The sequence below is a fragment of the Prionailurus viverrinus genome, chromosome B3 (assembly GCF_022837055.1).
Source record: "Prionailurus viverrinus isolate Anna chromosome B3, UM_Priviv_1.0, whole genome shotgun sequence".
In the NCBI taxonomy this organism is placed as follows: Eukaryota; Metazoa; Chordata; class Mammalia; order Carnivora; family Felidae; genus Prionailurus; species Prionailurus viverrinus.
In genome coordinates, this window is record NC_062566.1 from 85,647,477 (window position 1) to 85,670,137 (window position 22,661).

The window sequence follows — 22,661 nt, forward strand, 5'->3', positions numbered from 1 at the left end:
CTCAGTGGCTCTGCTTGGCCGGAGGGCTGCCCTTCAGCCCTGGCTCCCTCCTGCCAATCCGTGTAGCACGACCCCCCCCCCCCCCCCCAGCCCTTCCTACCCTCTTCCGTGGGCCTCTCATCTGCGCTTGGCTCCGAAGACTCTGTTCTGCTAGACTTCTGGTGGTTTTCTGGGTTATTTAGGCAGGTGTGGGTGGAATCTAAGTGATCCATAGGACGCAGTGAGCCCCGCGTCCTCCTATGCCGCCATCTTCCTCACCACGAGTTCCCTGAATAAGAGATTTTCAATCATGAAAGAACATTGAATTTTATCACAATTTTTTTAAGCTCTCATTGAGATGATTATACATGTTTTATCTTTTAATACATTACATATTTTCTAATGTTAACTGACCTTTGAATTCCTAGGACAAAACCAACTAGGTCATGATGTGCTGTCATTTTTGTACATCAACGAATTTGTTTTGCTAATAATTTTGTTTGGATTGTCTCATAAATATTCATGAGCAGAATTTGCTTGTGCATAATTGTTTATTTGTCAATCTTGCAGAATAATTATGGCTTTTGAAGCAAGGACCTTATCTTATTCATTGTTATATCTTCAATACTTAGTAAAATGCCTGGCACACATGTTATGCTAATAAATGTTTTTGAATGAATGCACAATTGATTAATCATATTCTAAGAAAGAAGTAAACTTATAGGTAAGTTCTAATTCTCAGCTTTAAATGAGATAACCCATATTCATCAAATTTGCAAGTTGACTTTTCCTACTCTCTATTCACTCCAACCATAGATATGAAAGAGATCTTTGATGCCTCATTGTCACCAGACCCTGTCAATTCTATTCCAAAATGTCATTCTAATATCTGAATTTTGTCAGTTCCTATTCCCACTAATCCAGAACCACTCACTTTCACCACCGGCCTAGGTATTATAAATGGCTAATTGGCTTCTCTACTTTCAATCTCCCCTCCCTCCATTTATCATTCACAAGTCAAAATGATCTTTAAAAAAAAAAAAGATAAATAAAATTGTTACCTACCCCCATGCTTAAAACCAGCCAATTGTTCCCCACTAGACATAAGAAAACATGTTAAATACTTACAATAGCTTATAACATAACATCTTGTCCCCTTCTTCTGGCACCTCTATTGCCAAGTTCACTACCTTAGAGCCACTGTACCCCACAGCCTGTTAAAATGCACCTTGCACATTTACTGCAGTAGTTCTCTCTTTGCCGACAGACAGACAAATGCTTGAAATATTCACTTAGAGGACTTCCTGGATTGCCAAGTCTAAAGTAGCACTCTAACTGCTTTTCCCTTTGTAACTCTATTACAATGTATAATTATTTGTGTTTTTATATCAAACTGCTCAGTGATTTCTACATTTGCATATTTGACAACATAAACAGTTAGAGCATGTCTATTTTGCCAATATACCCAGTTCATAGTTCAATGCCTTGAATTTAGATACTGCTTAATAAAAATTTTCAATGTACAAAGGAAAGAAAAAATATAACAAGCTATAAAAGTATTTGTAAGTCTTGCTCTAGTCCCTCCACTTTGAAAATAAAGCAACATGTAAGCAACTAAAAGAAAGTGTTAGCTACTTATAAAGATGAAATTTCTAAATAACTCTTAAAAACTAAAATAGAAATGTGTAAATAATCAGTGACATCTGAAATAACCGTTAAATGCTGTGGTCATGTTAACTGTGTCATTAAATGCAGTGTATCCGCACAACAATATAAATGTAGCAGATATCTCTCCTACGGTCTAAGCTTTATTTGCAGTTTAGCCTAGACATATTTGGAAATAACTTATGCAGGCCCAATGGAAACTTGTTTACATGAATTACTTAGCATTCCTGAAGAGTGAACTCAGTCTAAAAAATGAAACAAACAAACAAATAAACCCACTCCAGTGAGCTTGATCTAATATAAAATTTTGTCTTCAGGAAGGCCAGGTGATTTTGGAGAAAACATGCTGCTTGTTATTCAGATTTGTCTTCTGATACCAGGTTCTTAAACTGATACATCAGCCCTACATTGCTATATTTGAAAACTAAAGAGCTTTTTAATTAAAAATCCAGTCTTTCTCTTTAGACGCTGATTGGGTTATCTTCTAATAGAGTGAATGAACAATGAATGTTCAGCCAGGAGAAGTGAGATTGGATGGACCAGGATATGAGACAGGGAAGGCAAAGGAACTAGACACATAGGGCAGCAGAGTGAGCACAGAATGGTCAGCCAGAAAATCTAATCTTCCATCTCTTATGGTCCATGGTTCCCTTGCACATCAGGTCCCCGGACAGGATTGGGCAGTTGCACAATTTTGGCCTGGTTAGGCCTCACTTTTTGAGCTTTAACCTACCATATCCAAGCACTGCTGTTTACTGACAAAATTTATGAAACATAACCTCTTAAACATAATACCTCTCTTTTAACTATGGTTCCCATTTCCAAACATCTGACTTAATCAATTATCATTGGACTTCCAAGTTTCTTCAAATCAGCAGCTAGCCACGTCTCACCAGTTTGTGGATGATCCTCTCCTCCTCTTGTCAATTAAAGTTTGTACGTGTGAACTCCCAAATCAGAGGTCACATTTAGTTACATAAACTATGAAAGAGACACTCAAAGTCTTAACTGCCAATAGAGTTATCTTAAATGTCCATTTATTGCAGTAACATAAAAGGAGAAAGAGGCATTCTCTTCAACTTGACAGATTTGCCTCTGGAGTGAAAACACGAGACCAAAGAGTGTGTGTGGAAATACAGTGGACCTGGAAAACACACCAGTGAGCAGCAGAGAGCAATAGGGTTGGTGGTGCCCAGAGACCATGACTATACTTGTGTCCATGCAAAGGAAATTGAAGAAGAGGATAGAAACAAAACATGGTGTTGCCATGTTATTACTGAAAATAGCCTGTTAACACATGTGAAGTAGCCTTCAGAGAATCCTAAAAATTTTAAAAGCTAAATAAGGGAGAGAAGCCAAATGTACATTTCATATAATATATGTGATATAATGATACATATATATTGTATAACGATATATATATCTCAACAAAGGTTATAATTAAGTAAAATAATTAACTGTAGTTGTATAGTTTATCAAGTTATATACATTTGTTTTCAAGTTTATTCTATTTATACTTATATCTTAATTTTATGTGATAAGATTTGCAATATCATTAAAAAGTATAAACACATATTGATGTAAAAATATTGTAAACTCCTGGTATACAACTTTGAATGAATAGTTCTCCACTTTGAGATAAAAGGAAAATCTTGTTACTGCTGCTGGAAAAATGAGTTAATCCGGTAGAAAACGTCTGTCACCCTTAAAAATAAAATAGCCCTTTAGTTTACCAGCAGAACAAGTTTATTGGGGAATAACCGAGGAATTGCAGGTCAGAACATATGAACTATGGCAAATCCTAGGTGAGTCTGGAGAACAAAAGAGAGGAGAAGTCTTTTATAGAGAAAAGAAGGAAGATGCGGGGACTGTTTAAAATGAATGAAAGTCCATTGGAAAAGAGTGAGAGTTCAGGGTGGTGGCAGTTCTCATTGGCTGGGTTGTTGCTGGGCAAGGAGAAAATCTTCCTTCCTCCTGGGAGGGTAGTAAAGTAAGCTTCTTCCTGTTGGGCAATGCAAGGTATGCTTCCTCCTGCTGGAGTCTGCAAACTGTAGCAAGTGATCTGTGAGAGCGCCTCACTCAGGGTTTGGACTCCATTTTAAATGAGGTTCTTTTACTCATTTTCACACATCTGAGCAGTTGAGGCCATGAAGGAAGGACGCTTTTCTGAAAAGAAAGCAACGTAATCAAGAATGCGTAACACTCTGGCAACAGGAAAGATAAAGGAATGTTAAGAGATTGATGGTTGGTACTAGAGATGAAACAACTATAAGATGGCTAGGCTGGATTCAATCAGAGAACATATGTCTCTGAACTAGTTACATTAAATTGAGATTTTATCTAAAGTAAGGAGTTTGAAGTTTTGTATTAGGGAAGGAACAAACAACAGTTGAACATGTACTGTGGACAGAGGGATCAAATAGAGTACTATAAAAGTATTCTGATATACTGTCAGTAACTTAATCAAACAGATCAGATTTTTTGTGGACAAATATTTAATAGAGATTACCTGTTGACATTTAATAATGTCCTTCCTACAAACTTACAAAATAGGCACTAGTTTATAGATTTTTTTTAATGTTTATTTATTTTTGGGAGACAGAGAGTGGGGGAGGGGCAGAGAGAGAGGGAGACACAGAATCCGAAGCAGGCTCCAGGCCCCAAACTGTCAGCACAGAGCCCAACATGGGGCTCCAACCCACAAAACATGGGATCATGACCTGAGCTGAAGTCGGACGCTCAACCGACTGGACCACCCAGGGGTCCCAGTTTATAGATTATTATTAAAAATAAATGAAATATGATTCTATCCCCTCATATTGTTATACATAACTACTTAATCAGATAGCTTAATTCATGTGGGTCATACTCTGTCCTAATCAGTATCATGGTAGTAAGCTGGAAATAGAGAAACAGTCTCAAAAAAATGTTGAAGACACTCATACGTGTTTGGGACCATATCATCAATTCCCAAGATATTCTTTTTTTCCAGGAGATTTTTGTTACAGAATTAATTTTCTTTAATAGTGTTCCATTAGTAATTGAGAGCACTGAGCGTTTAACTCAGAGTTTTCACTGTAAATTAATAATGGATAATAAAAAGACAAGTTACGGTATCTCCCTTTTACCTCTTCCCTATGAGTAAAAACTTTGTGCATATCATGTCAAGTTTGTCTTTTCTTAGAGTATAAACAGAGGTGTGTTCAATTGTTCCATTTCTGAGAGAAGCAACATGCTTCCTTAAAATCTCATGGTAAAAAAAATGGTGAGCTGAAGCACAAGATAAAAATACAGATAAAGAATGAAGTCTTGATGAGACTATAAAGAATTTTCAGATGGAAATAGATTAGAACATGGGTCTGAAATGTAAGGCAGAATGCATTTCTACACCAGATGTGTGAAACACATGGAAGAGTATTATGTATCTTCAACTAAAATTTAGGAATCCCAAACCAAGTCCTGGCTAATTAAAAAATAAGCAGATCTCTATATTTTAACCAAACTCAGACAGAAACAGGGATCCACGGTTGCAGTGCATATGTTAAGAGGCTTCTCTTTGTGCACACCAGGAGTAATGATATTCCCGGAAGACAGCAAGACAGCTTCTTCCCAGATGTTGAAGCAGTGTTCCTCATTTTAGGGGAGTGTCATTCCTCCAAGTTCATTCAAAAGTGATCCCAAATGAGAGAGGTGTCACTGGAATACTCACTCTATGCCTAATTAGGGTGATCGGTACAAGGTCCATCCATCACAATGACCTAAACTGGAGCCATTGATCAGGATATCACTGAAACCCCAATCACTCCTACGATGTTTCACAGCCTGTTTTGTGAGCAAACAGATGTGTGGACTCAACAAAGAAGTTGTAATAGCAGGAATATTTCAGTAACTCTGAGGAATCTGAACATCTAAGAAAATCTGAAAAATAATATACTTAATATATTGAGCCCAACTTGCTAAATTTCCTCCCATAATTTTAAAATCATTTGTTTAAAAAATGTCTAGTTGTTATCTATTGAATTTACTTCAGTAATAAAATTTTGCCTTTTTCTTTTTTTTTTTAATGCCAGCCACTTTGTAAGTCAGCTTTGGTAAGGAGAAAACAGACTAGCTACATTGAAAGGCATGAGCACAAGATAAGCAAATTTGTAATTATCTGACATGATAGTAAGCATTCTGTGCTCATGATCTCAATTTGGTTTTCTCAAAAACACCTCAGCCCTTCAAATTTCTCAGTACATAAATTCCTCCTATCAAACTGTGCAGATCTGATGGATGTTTTTTTCTCATTGTATGTGTCCTTTATACAGTCTACCCATAAAATAACAATAGTGAGAATGATAAATTTTAAGAATAAAAATAGTTATGTTAAAATTTCATCAACTAAGATGTAAATTAGAAGTACCGCTTCAAAATAACTATTTCAAGGATCGTAAACAAAAGTCAAAGAGAAAAATAGTTAAAAGACAGATCAAGGAGAATGAATGAAAACTCCATCAGGTCCAAAGTGCAAATGCTTCAGGAGTCAGACAGATAATACACAGGTGAAGCAAACAGAGATGGAAATGATAGAAAGCAGGGCTTATAGGAGGGGCTGGCTATGGTGAATCAGAGAGATTTTACCTAATCTAAAGGAAGAAAATTGGCTCCAGTGAATTTCAGTCATACAGAAATTAGAGCTCAATGTTAGCCCTTCTCATTTTTAATTTTTCGGTAGAGTCTAGTAATACAGATTTTTATGTAAAAGGTTCAGATTTTAAGTATTAGCTTAAAAAAAAAAGTGAGTACTCTATAGCCCAAATGAAACATCTTTCTAGGCCAGATTGTGTCCTTGAGCCACAAGTTTGTTACCTCTCTATGAAAATAGAGACAGACTAAAACATTTAGAGAAAGAATTGCAATGAGAAGATGAGTAAAAGAGTATAAGACCAATCAAACAGAAGTACTGAATGTACATAATCAAGAATCTGCAATCAGCATAGAATTGAATAACATAAAATATGAGCTATAGCTCTCAGCAGTGAATATACTTGGTATTCTCATGCCTCTAGTTCTGTGTAGTTTAAATGTTTCTTTGATATTAAAAAATAAGTTTCCTACACATATGACCATTTTTTTTTTTTACTATAAGTGAGCCACAAGGCTGAATCATAGAATCTCCTTATACCTTCTAAATACTTATTAGTCAAGGGCAACTATATGTTATTTTCTTAAGAGTCTGAAAATCCTATTTGAAATAAGATTTCAGGTTGTCTTCCTCCCATGGTATATACATGTTTAAAAAATATTTGAATAATTACTATTAACATCTCCTAAAATGGAATATATGGCAACACTCTCCATAACCACCAAAAACTTGAAGCAATATCTTAAAATTACAACTCTTAGAGGTCTACTTAATAATTGTAGTGGTTTGGTTATAATTGTGGTAATTTTTCATGGTAATTTTACATTTATTATATATATATTATTTTATTTGATCCTCACAACAATGATGATGTGTAGATAGAATTATAAATAAACTGAGTTATATAGGAGAAAGTGAGTTATCCAGAGTCACAAGCTGCAAGTGAATTAAAGTCTCTGACTAGCAGTCTCTTTGTCTTTGTAATATACCACAGTTCCATAAAGCCCACTTGGAAGATTCTGAAGTTACAAGTAAGATTATGGAGTAACGTAAGATGAAAAGAATGTGTACATAAGCCATTTAGAATTTATTATCTAGCATAAAATTTAAACAGCAACAGAATCGTCTTTAGACATAGGTAATGTATAAATAATGAATAAATTCATTAATAAATAATGTTCTATAGCAGAAAAGAAAAGGCAAGTTGCATGTGAAAGGATTTCATGAGGCCAGAGGAACACATGGTATCTATCATAGGTAAAGAAATTTTGTTGAGGGGTGTCTGGGTGGCTCAGTTGGTGGAGCGTCTGACTTCAGCTCAGGTCATGATCTTGCGGTTTGTGAGTTCGAGCCCCGTGTTGGGCTCTGTGCTGACAGCTCAGAGCCTAGAACCTGCTTTGGATTCTGTCTCCTTCTCTCTCTGCCCCTCCCCCACTCATGCTGTGTCTCTCTCTGTCTCAGAAATAAACATCAAAAAAAAAAAAAAAGAAAAAACTTTTGTCGAGAAAAACCACTATTGGAATGCAATTGCTATCATGGGTTTATAATCCCTTGTTTCCTATCACATCAATATGAGGGAGAAAGTTCCTGAAGAAGTAACAAAGAGCAGAACACTCTAGGGAATTTTATTTATCAGGTTAATAATTAATACCTGTCTGATAATTAATACAATCCTGAAATAAGACAAGGAGTAAGGCAGAGAAGATCTAATATCATCTTTATTACCGATAAAGATTATGGCTTTTATTTGAAGGTAATTGAGTTTCTAAATTATAAAAAAAAGAAAAAAGAAAGAAAGAAAAGAAAAAAAAAACAGGATTAGGCTAATTTACCCCCCAAAACCTGCAGTGCCAGTCCAGACTAGAGCTAGTTTTCCCTCTTAGGGCCCTGCCCCTGACATAACTTCCAAACATGGAGGAAAAGAGGAAGCCACTCCAAGAGAAGTGGAGGATAACTTCCTCCATGGAGGAAAAGAGGCAGCTCACTCCAAGAGAAAGAGGAGAGATTTTCATTCTTCCTTCCCTGAGGAGGAAAGAGTGAGGGGTGAGAGAGGCAAAAGTGATAGACTATCAATAGTTTCCCATCATAGGAAGTAAAGGCTAAATCTGGGAAAAAGTAGACGTTTCTGAAAGACTAACACAAGCCCTGAGGTACAAATACTGTGAAGCTAAGAATTATGGGAAAGAATAAAACAGAGCATAGTGGTGTGTATACAGCATATGGAGGAAACACTGAGGTGTCTCTTGCCATTTTCTATGGGATTAACCTCTGAGTATTAAACTATAAGATCAATAGGCAATTGGTCTAATAACGGTATGCAACTTGCCTAATAGGATAGAATATCTCCCCCGAAAAAGGTCTGAATGAAGAGAAGACATGCTATTTACATAAGGTTAGTCATGACTGAAAAGAGATTTTTGAGGAGTAACAGAAGCAAATAATGACAAATCCCATCCAGGAAAAGCCTGAAAGTATCTGGCCGTGCTTTGACTCACAGATTTAATTCTGGGGCAGTTATAACCCCGAATGGAACATTGAATGTATCAGGCTATTATTGCCTAGTGCAACTAAATATTCTAATCTTCCATCTGATTTTCCTTATTTTAAATGCATGATCAACAAGCTGCATGTTGATTATGATTAGAGTTCACCTTTAGAAATGCTATGGAAAAGAGAATGCAGTGATCACACTAACATGAGCATACTGGTTCTTTTCCAAATGCAGTTTTATTACACATTGCAAATTAATTGGTTTTCTTTTCCATTTAATGTCTCACTCCCCTATGAAGTTGCTAGGGTATTAGCCCCCAAAAGGCCCCTGGTGACCCTGACCTTGTGGTATTACTGCCTTTGGACAGAGCCTCTCACCTTGACATAGAGCTTGACTGAGTGACTGATAGAATACAATGAATGCAACAGCATATGGCTTCTAATACTAGGTCATAAAAGGCACTGCAACTTCTACCTTGGTCTCTTAAATCCCTCCCTCTGGGGAAAGCCAGACACGATGCTGTGAAGATACTCAAGAGACCTTCAAGGAGAGAAACTGAAGCTCCTCGTCTCGTATGTATAGGCCACATTGGAAATGTGTCCTCCAGCTCCATTCCAGCCTTGACACGACCATAGCATCAGTTGACATTGGACTGAATTAGAACCACAAGAGATTCCAAGCCAGAATCTCTCCGCTGAGCATTCTCAAGTTCCACAGGAACCATGAAAAACAATTATTCTATTATCAATAAATTATAGAATGATTTTTTAATGTTTATTTATTTTGAGAGAGAAAGAGAGAGCACGGGAGGGACAGAGAGAGAGGAGAAAGGATCCCAAGCAGGCTCCACGCTGCCAGTGGATCAGAGCCCAATGCAGGGCTTGTTCTCAGGACCCATAAGATCATGAACATGGGCTAAAAATCAAGAATCGGCTGCTTACTGCTAGGAATTTACCCAAGGGATACAGGAGTGCTGACGTATAGGGGCACTTGTACCCCAATGTTTATAGCAGCACTCTCAACAATAGCCAAATTATGGAAAGAGCCTAAATATCTATCAACTGACGAATGGATAAAGAAATTGTGGTTTATATACACAATGGAGTACTACATGGAAATGAGAAAGAATGAAATATGGCCCTTTGTAGCAATGTGGATGGAACTGGAGAGTGTGATGCTAAGGGAAATAAGCCATACAGAGAAAGACAGATACCATATGTTTTCACTCTTATGTGGATCCTGAGAAACTTAACAGAAACCCATGGGGGAGGGGAAGGAAAAAAAAAAAGAGGTTAGAGAGGGAGAGAGCCAAAGTGTAAGAGACTCTTAAAAACTGAGAACAGGGGCACCTGGGTGGCGCAGTCGGTTAAGCGTCCGACTTCAGCCAGGTCACGATCTCACGGTCCATGAGTTCGAGCCCCGCGTCAGGCTCTGGGCTGATGGCTCAGAGCCTGGAGCCTGTTTCCGATTCTGTGTCTCCCTCTCTCTCTGCCCCTCCCCTGTTCATGCTCTGTCTCTCTCTGTCCCAAAAATAAATACACGTTGAAAAAAAAATAAAAAAAAAACTGAGAACAAACTGAGGGTAGATGGGGGGTGGGAGGGGTGGGGGGGAGGTGAGGGGTATTGAGGATGGCACCTCTTGGGATGAGCACTGGGTGTTGTATGGAAACCAATTTGACAATAAATTTCAGAGTAAAAAAAAAAGAATTGGCTGCTTAACCAACTGAGTCACTCAGGCACTTCAAATTATAGAATGATTTTTTTTTAGTTTACTTTTATTTATTTTGAGAGAGAGAGATGGAGGGGCAGAGACAGGGAGACAGAAATCCAAGCAGGCTGCACACTGCGATCACAGAGCCTGATGTAGGGCTTGAACTCACTAACAGTGAGATCATGACCTGAAGCGAAATCAACCACCAGAGGCTTAACCAACTGAGCCACTCAGGCGCCCTTAGAATGATTTTAAATGCAGCATTAGGTAACTAATATGGTTAGTATACTGTCTTTTGGTATGAATCCTTTTCAGTTATAGCTCTTATAGCTATTATTTAAATACTATTCACTCTGTATAGAAAAAATTCTAAACTATTATAGACAGATATAAACTCATTTAATCCTCAAAACAAACCTATTATCCCTATTTTATAAATATAGACTCTGGGATACAGAGAGTAATTTGGACAAAGTCACACAGCTAGAAACTATCATAACTGGAATTCAAACCCAGAGAAGTCTGAATAGAGAGGACATGTTCTTAACCACTAAATTGGAGTACCTCTCTGTCCACAAAAAGGAAGAGAGAAATCAAAGTTTCAGCCTCCAACTCAATAGAGAATTCCACTATACTGAATGCTATCTTTCTCCCAGTTTTGCATGTAGCTAACTGACCTTGCCTGGCAACATCCAAATCATCTTCAAAATGCACATAAATTGTGGTGTGCCAAGACTGATGGAGGAGGTACACAGTGGATGAAGAGTACTAATTAGTCCTAATTATACCAGATGGCTGCAGGGAGATACACAGAAAAGGCAGGAAAATTGGAGATAAACTTTTACTTCACAATGTTTTGATGTGTTCTTGACACATGAAAGAGGTTTGTATTGACTTTTATTATATCCAATTTCTGACTTCATGATTCCTATGCACTTGGTCACTCAGTGTTGCAGCAAGAGACTGGCTTCTTTTTTTTATTTTTATTTTTTTTGCATTTATTTATTTTTGAGAGACAGAGAGAGACAGTGTGAGCAGGGGAGGGGCAGAGAGAGAGGGAGACACAGAATCCGAAGCAAGCTCCAGGCTCTGAGCTGTCAGCACAGAGCCTGACGTGGGGCTTGAGCTCATGAACCGCGAGATCATGACCTGAGCTGAGGTCGGATGCTTAAACAACTGAGACACCCAGGCTCCCGGAGGTTGGCTTCTTGAAATGGGCGGTTAATCCTTTCAAACTTTGTGTTTTTGCATCCCGTATAAATCTGGCATACAGCTTTCTGACAATCACAATCCAGAAATAAAAGAGAACCTTGATTTAATTATTTGTAATGTTCTTGGGCATAGTTGGCAATTTTAACAAAAATAGAATCTTTGTTAAATTAGCAAACTGTGAAAAGAACTGTCATATTAACCACTTATTGTTTTCCAAACAACTTCATTAATGTCATATGAAATATGAAAATACAATTTCTGCCAGAACAGAAAAAGGAAATGATTCATTAAAGAAAACCAACATTGGAATGTATAATTAAACATGGGCATGTCCCCTGTGAAAACTGAAATTCCAACTCTGTCCATTTCGTCATAAAACGTATGAATCAAGAACGAACAACACACGTTTTATAATCTTATTTTGTTCTATAAAATAAGCTACCTTTGAAAGACAATATGACTGTGCAGTCTGTAGACCTAGGTGTACAGGCCCAATTCTGTCAGTTATCCATTTGAGTGAAACACTATGTCGTTGTTTTTTATTTACTTGAGAGAGAGAGAGAGACACAGAGAGAGAGAGAGAGAGAGAGAGAGAGAGAGAGAGAGAGAGAGAGAGTTCATGAGCCAAGGAGAGGGGCAGAGGGAGAGAGAGAGACAATCTTAAGCAGGTTCCATGCTCAGTGCTGAGCCTGTTTTGGGGCTCAATTCCATCACCCTGGGATCATGACCTGAGCTGAAATCAAGAGTTGGAAGCTCAACTGACAGCCACCCAGGCTCAGTGTTGAGTGAAACACTACGTATGGATACATTCACCACTTATCTCCCTACTGTAAGAGTATTGTATTCCCACAGTGACAGCTGAGGGAGAAGTAGAAACCTCCACGCATTTCAAGTTGGGCTTGGCCATGCAACTTTCTTTGGCCAGTGGAATATGAGCAGACATTACATGAGTCAAGTCTAAGCAGACGCTTTAAAAGTCATGTTTCGCAAGCTAACTTGCTCTTTTCCCTCTGAAATGAGAATTGCATGTTTCAGTTATGGGCTACTGCTTCACACTGAATAAGTAGTTGGCTCACACTCATAAGCATATAATGTGAAGAAGATATTTCTTATGGTAAATTACAGAGATTTGGGATTAAAAAAAAAAGTACAGCCAAGCTAAGCAGTGCACATTGTCTTAGTTTTTTTTATCTATCAAATGTGAAGAATGATTTTAGTCTTATAGGATCACTCTGAGCAATAAATACATGTTCAGGAAATGGTAGATTATCTACCTAAAATTTTGTATATTGCCTGCAGAGGAAATGCAATAACACAAGTAAAGAGTAATTATTTTATACAACATGAGATTGTTATGCTTTTGGAAGATATTGTTATGATAGATATTTGAAAGACAGTGTTTGAAAGACGTTGTTACACTTTTGAATCTGAAAAGTAAATTCTAATTCTGGCCCTGCCATTAACGTCTGTCATGGACCCTCTTGGTGCTTCAGCTGTTACATCTATGATATGGAGTCATTAATACCAACTCTAGATTTCCATCAATATTGGTAAATAGTTTCAGTGAGAGGGCACATGGTGAACTTCTATGAGCAGCTCTGATATAGAGGAAAAATCATGTATCCGGGCAACAGCCCCCTATGTTTAATTACTGATCCCACATTTTATTAGCCGGTTGAAGACAAGGACATACAACATTTCTTACCCTAAAGCAGGGTTATTGTAAGTCAAGTGTGAAGACATGATTGATTATGTAAATGATGGATTAATTGCTCTCATTACCAACACAATACTCCATTTGTAGTGAGTGCCTTAGGGATTTTTTTTTTTAAATAAACTCTCAGATTACATGATAGGGTAAGAAGGGAAAGAGCTGATTGTAAAAACAGAATCCAACCCAGCTTTTCCACTTTTAGCGATATGGCGATATGGCTTTGGAATGTTTCTAACACTTGTAAATTAGATTTATCATTGTCAATAATCCATCCAAATCCATGGATGGTATCCATTCAAAAGTGATCATATATAAATGATTAAAATTAGATGTAAAGAGTTTTTTTTGTTGTTGTTGTTGTTGTTTTTTTACAAAATACTTACAGGGTTGCTTGTTTTCACACACACACACACACACACACACACACACACACACACACATAAATGAACTCATGTATTTAAGTTTTTGGCATCTAGTGGTGCTCCTGCCTTTATAAATACAACATCATAATGCTAGGATCACATGTTTCATGAAATACTGTTCTAAATAAAAAGGAGTACCATGTGGAGAAAAACATTCATCAGAATTCAGTACAGTACACATTACTTCTCTGACTCATCTTTCTAAAAGAATATTTGCTCTTAAATCTCTATTTTTGTTCATTCAATGTAATTTTAATCCGTATTCAGAAGAATAGCGATAAAATAATAGATGAAACGTGAATTATTATTTTTTTTATTTTTTAAATGTTTATTTATTTTTGAGAGAGAGAGAGTGTGAGCAGGAAGAGTGTCACAGAGAGAGACACACACAGAATCTGAAGGGGGCTCCAGGCTCCGAGCTATAGGCACAGAGCCCAATGCGGGGCTCAAACTCACGAACAGTGAGACCAGACCTGAGCTGAAGTGGGACGTTTAACCGACTGAGCCACCCAGGCGCCCTGATGAAATGTGGATTATTTTTGAAACAATTCATTGAACAAATGGAAAAGAAACATCTTTTACAAAATAAGATGTATCAGTGGACAATATGGAAAATAATATTGAGATTAAACTCTTGCAATATTGATATTATGTGTATTAGTCATTTAATATTTACCCATACATTGGAAATTGAATTGTGTGCTACCATATCATTCAAGTAACTATCCGATTAATGCAAGCTGCGAAAAAGTCCAAGCTTATACATTTGACTCATTATCATTAAAACATCAAAACAGCATCAGTGAATAAAGGCTAATAGTTCTTGGAAGCAGAAAGTTACTCTTTTTTTTTTTTTGCTACTTATTTGAGTAAATAACCTGAGTAGGTTAATGCAGTAAAGTGATATGAAAGTCAATTATAATTCATATGAATTAAAAAAAAAATTAGGATATTTACATAGTCCTGCAGTGGACACACACACACACACACACACACACACAAAACAAGAAAGATTTACTTATTAATATATTTATGTTTAATTTAAATAGGAAAATATGAGATTTTCATCAAATACTGTAAAGTAGTATGGAGAAAAATAAGGAAAAGCATAAAGGGAAAATTATACAAAGATATATACCTGATATCATGCATATTCTTTTAGGTTAGTTACTAAAACAAGATGATATCTTTTCAATTAATTAAAAGTAATATGTGTATTAATCCTTCAAAGTTTAGGGATAGTTGCTTTAAGTAACTGTATTCTACTAAGCAAACTTAGTTATAGCGAATGAAGAAAGGAGAAGAAAAAGGAAGCCCGGGCCTTCCAAGAGTCCTTTGGTCTTGTTTCTTGCTTCAGATTTTGCAATTTTGGTGTGAAGAGAATTCTGTCTATTGAGAGCCTGAAGGCAAAAAGTGTACCAATTGTCAAACTAATTTGCAATATTCTTAATATCTTTATTTTATCAAAATAATAAATTTTATACATTTTTTAAGAAAACACTTGAAAACATTGAAATAATTCTGCTTAGTCATAATTTTTTCCTGTTTTAAAGTAAATTCAGAAAATTATATAACAGGAATCTACATAGTCAATAACAGCAATTAAAAATTGATAGCATACCATATGTGCTTTTTAAAAAAATAATTAATGAAATGGCAATTGCAGATACAACTGAAGTGTCCATTGTCACTGACCCCCAAGAATTTTTAAAACTAAAAAATAATAATTTGAAGGTTTAGAGATGGTACATATATCAGGCAACTGAATTGATTTGGAATTAATATTGCTTACATCCTAATATAATCTTGAAGATGCTTCATATTTCAGTTTTTACTTTGTGCATATATTGTGCATATTGTGCATAATGTTGTGCATATATTAAGTATGAAAGTGGACCAAGCTATGCAGACCTGCTCAATATTTCCAGTCTTCTATTGTCTTTATCCATCCATCACCCACCATCCTCCTCAAACCTGGATATGAAACTAGATCTGGATCCAGGTGCTTTGTATTATGGCTCCCTTCCCACCCCCCCACCCCCCCCCCCCGCCCCTTACAAAGCTTTAATTCTTTACTGGATTTCAGTGAGAGATTTCTTGGCACAGAAAGGAAGCACCTGCTGATTTGAGCAATTTCATTAGCACTCAGCCAAACAAAAACATTCTGTAGGTTATTATGGTCCTGTATCAGAACACAACCAATAATTTGTTATTATCTTATTCCTAATTTGTGATTGGCAACTTTAACCATTGTTAAACTGTAGGGAGAGAATATCAGTTTTCAAAATGATCTCTAAATGCTATTTGAAATGTTATTAAGTTTTGAGTATATTTTCTATTTACAGTTAGTTGTAATTATGTAAAGATGCAATAAATTTAGTTGATTATTCTGGACCATGTGCAAATCTTCAATACAACTGATTAAGAGGTGAAAATCCAGATAATCAAAAGCTGTGTTTATCAATAGTAATCATTAAAAAATAATTTAATGACTTATCTTTCTTTGAATTGATGTAAGTGACCCCTTCATGTGGCCATGTTACCACAAATTTCAGTTATAAGGATTACATGTATGCTTGGTATAAATTTAAAGCTACAGTATTCTGTACTCTTTAACACAATTCTCCACCACCCCACCCTCACCATGTACACACACATACATTATGCATCTCAAGACATCTGTAGGCATCTAAAAATTTCAAAGGTTAGTTAAGTGATAATCATCCCTATTTTTTAAGAAATGTACTTTCCTTTGTCCAAAGATGGTATATTATTCCTCTATCATATTGTTTTATCATATGTGGGTAAAGATAAGCTGCACTATATATGTGATGGCCAATTCACCCTTAGTAACCAATTAGGAATTTCTTTTTCTCCATGCATTCATTCATATATTCAACAAACATATATTGGATATCTGAAAGGAAAAACGTGCTAGATACTGAGGTATGTAATGAAAGACACATGCCATTCACAAACTTCAGCAAATCCAATGAATACTACAAGGAATTTTTATTTTAACCTGGGAAGGATAGGGACATCAAGTTGAACAACATATAGTTTTTTCTGTTAAATAGTTTATAATCTAGTGTGAACATAGTTGTGTGGAGATAGAAGCCAGGACAAAGAGTAAGGCAGGTTGATAAAAATACTAATAGCAGAAGAAATGTGATGCAATACTAAAGAAAAGGTTTAAAAATAACTGCAGTAGCACAGAAGAAAGCAATTAGAGGTGGGGAAAGAGTAATCAGTGGAGGAGAAAGGTACAGCTAAGATGTAGAAAGAGTATGGGTTATAGCATTCAGAGTAGAAATGGAAAAATTGTGCTTATATACATACAGCAGGAAGTTTGTATGGGCACAGAGAAGTATATACCCTCTGCTCCTGGGGATATGGCTGAGGTGGGTGATTACTGGCTTTAACAAATGTGAGTGTGAATCCCAGCTCTCTCATTTATTGGCTGCATGACCTTGGCAAGTGGTTCGTCATCTTTCTGACTTAATCTTCTTTTACAGTCTCTAGTTCATATGAATGTTATAATTAAATAACACAATGCACAAAAGTCTTAGGTTCTGTCTTTCATGTGTTTCAAAAATCTTTTTAGAATAATGTATACAGGGAACCTGGGTGACTCAATTGGTTGAGTGTCGGACTCTTGATTTCATCTCAGGTCATGATCCCAGGGTGGTGAGATCAAGCCCCATGTCAGGTTCCATGCTGAGCATGGAGTCTGCTTGAGATTCTCTCCCTCTCCCTTTACCACTACCCCACTCGTGCACACTTTCTCCTGCTCTCTCTTTCAAATGAAATAAATAAAATAAAGTAAAATAAAATAAAATAGTATATAAATCAATAAAACAAGACTATAAACTTTAGAAGAATAGTTGTTAACATGATTATTGTAGATTCTGGTATTCTTACTGTTTACTGAATAGATGAGGTAGAAAAGATTTTGAACTCTTCTCATTATCAAAATAATCAAAATACTTATAAAATAAGGCTTTGTATGAATCTAATTAGAAATAGCATCCTCTTTCTGTAGAAATATCTTACTTCAAATTATTATCTACCATAAATTCAGGTCCCCTGAGAGTTACATAGGCAAGATCTCCAATGAAAATCTAATAATTAAAATCCTGTTCTCAGTCATCCTGCTTGCCATTTCTCTGCGGCATCTGGCACAATAGGCTTTCTCTTTGGAAGTTTCATTCATATTTAGTTCTCAGAGGACTTTATTAGTCCATTTCCTACCTTCTTGATCATTCTTTTTCTGAATCTTTTTCTGTCTTTGTTGAGAACTCTTCTTCCTCTCCTACTTCACGGAGAAGTTTCTTCAGTTTGTCCTAATCTTACAATCTGTCTCTCTCCCTCTCCCCCCTCTCTCCCTTTCCCCCTCATGCCTCTAACCCTTCTCTCTCTTTCTCCTTCCCTCTTTCTCTGTCATTTAGAAACTGCTGAGTGGTTTGTCATCCCTCTGGCTGTTATTCCTCTCATACAATCTCTAATTTAGAAAACTTTTAAAGAGAAATTGGAAAGAATATATGTACATTATAAAACCAGATTTTATATGCATATATATATGTATATTTACATACATTTACAATCTCAGAAAACTCATTTCTTCCCATAGATTAAATTTTTATGCCTACAAGAATAAATTCCAAATCTTATCTCCAGTTCTTACATTTTCCTGAGTACTTGTATCTCATCTTTCTGAAGGCCCTTCCTACTGGCATCTCAAATTTAACAAGCATATTAGATTGGTTAGAGGCATTACCAAATACTTCCAGCTTACATGGTTAAGGATGAATCTCCTGAATTCAGATATTTATAACCAATCTATTTTTATTTGTTTCTGTCCTGTTTTAGTGCTTATGAGCCAGAAAACATTCCAAAATTTTCATATTCTAAGTTATATTCTAATATTGAAGATGAACTCCTAATTTATCTATTGTCAAATATTTTGCCTCATAATGAATGCAGAGAACCTATTATCCAAGTTCTCAAATCCACTTTGGCCTAATGGTGCTTGTAAATAATACATTTGCATAATGAGCAATATTTATAAAAGCCAATTACTGCTAATATGGATGACCTTTTGGCATCAAGTAAGCTAATAACCTTTGAAATATGGACTAAATTACACAGTGCTAAAGCAAAACTTAGGTATAATGAAACCAGGACCCCTTGTAAACACAAGAATGAAGGTTATTTTCTATTTTGGCTACACGTTTAAAGATGTGTTAATTAGATATGTGATTTGAATTAAAAAATTAATTCTAGCTCGTTTTCAAATAGAGAATATTAAGAAAGAATCAGGTACAAATGATTAAAACTTGATGCAAGAGGCTTCTTTTTTCAAAATAATTTCTAACGAAACAATTTACTTTAAATATTATGATTCAGACATTTTTAAGATATTAATTTGCTACGGGCACTTGGGTGGCTCAGTGGTTGAGCGTCCGACTTTGGCTCAGGTCATGATCTCACAGCTCGTGGGTTCCAGCCCCGCATTGGGCTCTGTGCTGACAGCTTGGAGCCTGAAGCCTGCTTCGGATTCTGTGTCTCCCTCTCTCTCTGCCCCTAACCCACTTGCATTCCATCTTGTCTCTCTCAAAAATAAATAAACATTAAAAACAATTTTTAAAAAAGATATTAATTTGCTAAAGGTCATATACATTTATATCTACAACCAGATAACAAGATTTTGAGGTTTTGTTGATTCACATAAACTTAATATTAGTAATAATGATTAATCAGGTTGAATTTTTACTTACCTCTTAAAATGGCCAACATACAGCATCTGCAAATCTTAATTCACTATTTTCATATGCTATAAACTAATCTATTTCACCTAATGCTGGTAGAACTAAAGTTCATTTTATTTAGACCTTTCATATTTGTACATTGCATTTTAAATTGTTTATTTACAATTATGTATGATCTAATATGGCAGCTTAGCCATGATGCAATAGTGCAATAGGACCACAGAACTGTTTGTGTATTATAGCTGCAAAGTATTAATACAAATTACACTGGAATCTGATTTTTGCTTCACTGCTATAATCTACTCTACTTGAATTATTTAGAAATCAAAATGAAATTATCCAAATACAAATAACATTTAATTATATATTGAATAATTTTCAGCATCAATACTATCACTATAGGCTTGCTTTCTCCTTTCAGGCCTAAGCCTAGTAAAATTGTTAAAGTTAGTTATTTTTCATTTATCCACCCACTTAGATTTTCTGCTTTATCTTCATTTCTTTGTGACTTTGTACTTGAAGACAAGAACTTCCAGAATTATTCAGTTATTACTCAGGTCCACCCTTTGGCACGGTAGTAAAGCCATTATTTCACCCCCATCCATCATTCTGCTATGTAACTTTCTTTTATTTTCCTTCCTAGAAAAATCACATATATCCAATTTTCTCAACACTTTGCTTTGATAACAAACATCTAATGTGGTGAATTAACTGCAGCCATTTAAATTTTAAAGATATTGTTATGTGCAAGCCCACTGGGAGACACCAATATGAGTTGGAATTTTACTTTCTTTTTTTTTTTAATTTAAATTCAAGTTAGTTAATATATAGTGTAGTGTTGGTTTCAGGAGTAGAATTTAGTGATTCATCACTTACATGTAACACCCAGTGCTCATCACAAGTGCCCTCCTTAATGCCCATCACCCATTTATACCATCCCCCAACCCACCTCCCCTCCAGCAACCCACAGTTGGTTCTCTGTATTTGAGTCTCTTATGGTTTGTCTCCCTCTCTGTTTTTATCTTATTTTGCTTCCCTTCCCCCATGTTCAACTGTTTTGTTTCTTAAATTCCACATATGAGGGGCGGCTGGGTGGCTCAGTTGGTTTAGCATCCGACTTCGGCTCAGGTCATGATCTCACAGCTCGTGAGTTTGAGCCCCATGTCAGGCTCTGTGCTGACAGCTCAGAGCCCTGGAGCTTGCTTCAGATTCTGTGCCTCCCTCTCTCTCTGCCCCAACCCACTCGCATTCTGTCTCTGTCCCTCTTAAAAATAAATAAACATTAAAAAAATTCCACATATGAGTGAAATCATATGATATTTGTCTTTCTCTAACTTATTTTGCTTAGCATAAGACACTTTAGTTCCATCCACATTGTTGCAAATGGTAAGCTTTCATTCTTTTTGATTGTCAAGTAATATCCCATTGTATATATGTACTACATCTTCTTTATTCATTCATCAGTTGATGGACATTTGGGGTCTTTCCATAATTTGGCTATTGTTAATAGTGCTGCTATAAATATTGGGGTGCATGTGCTTCTTCAAATCGGCATTTTTGTATCCTTTGAATAAATACTAGTAGTACAATTGCTGGGTCATAGAGTAATTCTATTTTTAATTTTTTGAGGAAACTCCATACTGTTTTTCAGAGTGGCTGCACCAGTTTGCATTCTTACCAACAGTGCAAAAATGTTCCCCTTCCTCCACATCCTCACCAACATCTGTTGATTCCTGAGTTGTTAATTTAAGCCATTCTGACAGGTGTGACGTGGTATCTCATTGTGGTTTTGATTGGTATTTCCCTGATGATGAGTGATGTTGAGTATCTTTTCATGTGTCTGTTAGCCATCTTGATGTCTTTTTGGAAAAGTGTCTGTTCATGTCTTCTGCCCCTTTCTTCCCTGGATTATATGTTTTTTGGGTTTGAGTTCAATAAATTCTTTACAGATTTTGGATATTAGCCCTTCATCCTATGTGTCATTGGCAAATATATTCTCCCATTCCTTTGATTGCCTTTTGGTTTTGTTGATTGTTTCCTTCGTGCAGAAGCTTTTTATCTTGATGAGGTCCCAATGGTTCATTTTTGCTTTTGTTTTCCTTGCCTCTGAATAGCCAAAGTAATGTTGCAAAATAAAAGCAAAGTGGGAGACATCACAATTCTGGACTTTAAGCAGCATTACAAAGCTGTAATCGAGACAGTACGGTACTGGCAAAAAACGGACACATTGCTCAATGGAACAGAATAGAGAATCTGGAAACAGATTCAGAAATGTATGGCCAACTGATCTTTGACAAAACAGGAAATAATATCCAATGGAAAAAAGTCTCTTCAGCAAATGGTGTTGGGAAAACTGGACATCAACATGCAGAAGAATGAAACTGGAACACTTTCTTATACCATACACAAAAATAAACTCAAAATGGATGGAAGACCTAAATGTAAGACAGGAAACCATCACAATCCTAGAGGAGAACACAGGCAGCAACCTCTTTGACCTTGGCCACAGGAAATTTATTTTCTTAAAAGACATGAGTTTAGTAGCAGAGTAACAAGTGTACAAAACAAAATATAGTAAGTGGTATCAGTATTAAAGTTGATGGTGGTGATGATGTTGGGCCTTATTTATTGATTCCTGACTTAGTGATAATCATTGCTCAAGGAGTTTAACATGAGAACAAGTATTAAAAAGTGATTTTATCTCAGTCATCTCAAAAAGCATCATGAATAAATTTTCATCTACTCTTCTCTGAAGAAAGGCTAAGATTTTTACATAGGGAAATAAAATGTAAAAGATTTCAGAATAAGCTTGAAATAAGTCAAAGAAGGTTACTTGAAAGCAACAATTAATATAATGACAAAGACATTTCTGATAAAATTATAAAATGTCTATATTGGAAAATCTTAAGTTCAAAAACAAGACCAAAACTATTCTGGACATTGAAACTTGTGAATGTGTAGTCAGGCAGAGCTCTAGCTGTGTCCATAGAGGGCAAGAGAAACCTATCATGAAAGAAATGATTCTGTAAGCGTATAATTATTAATAAAAGTACTGTTTGATAAACTAGTATG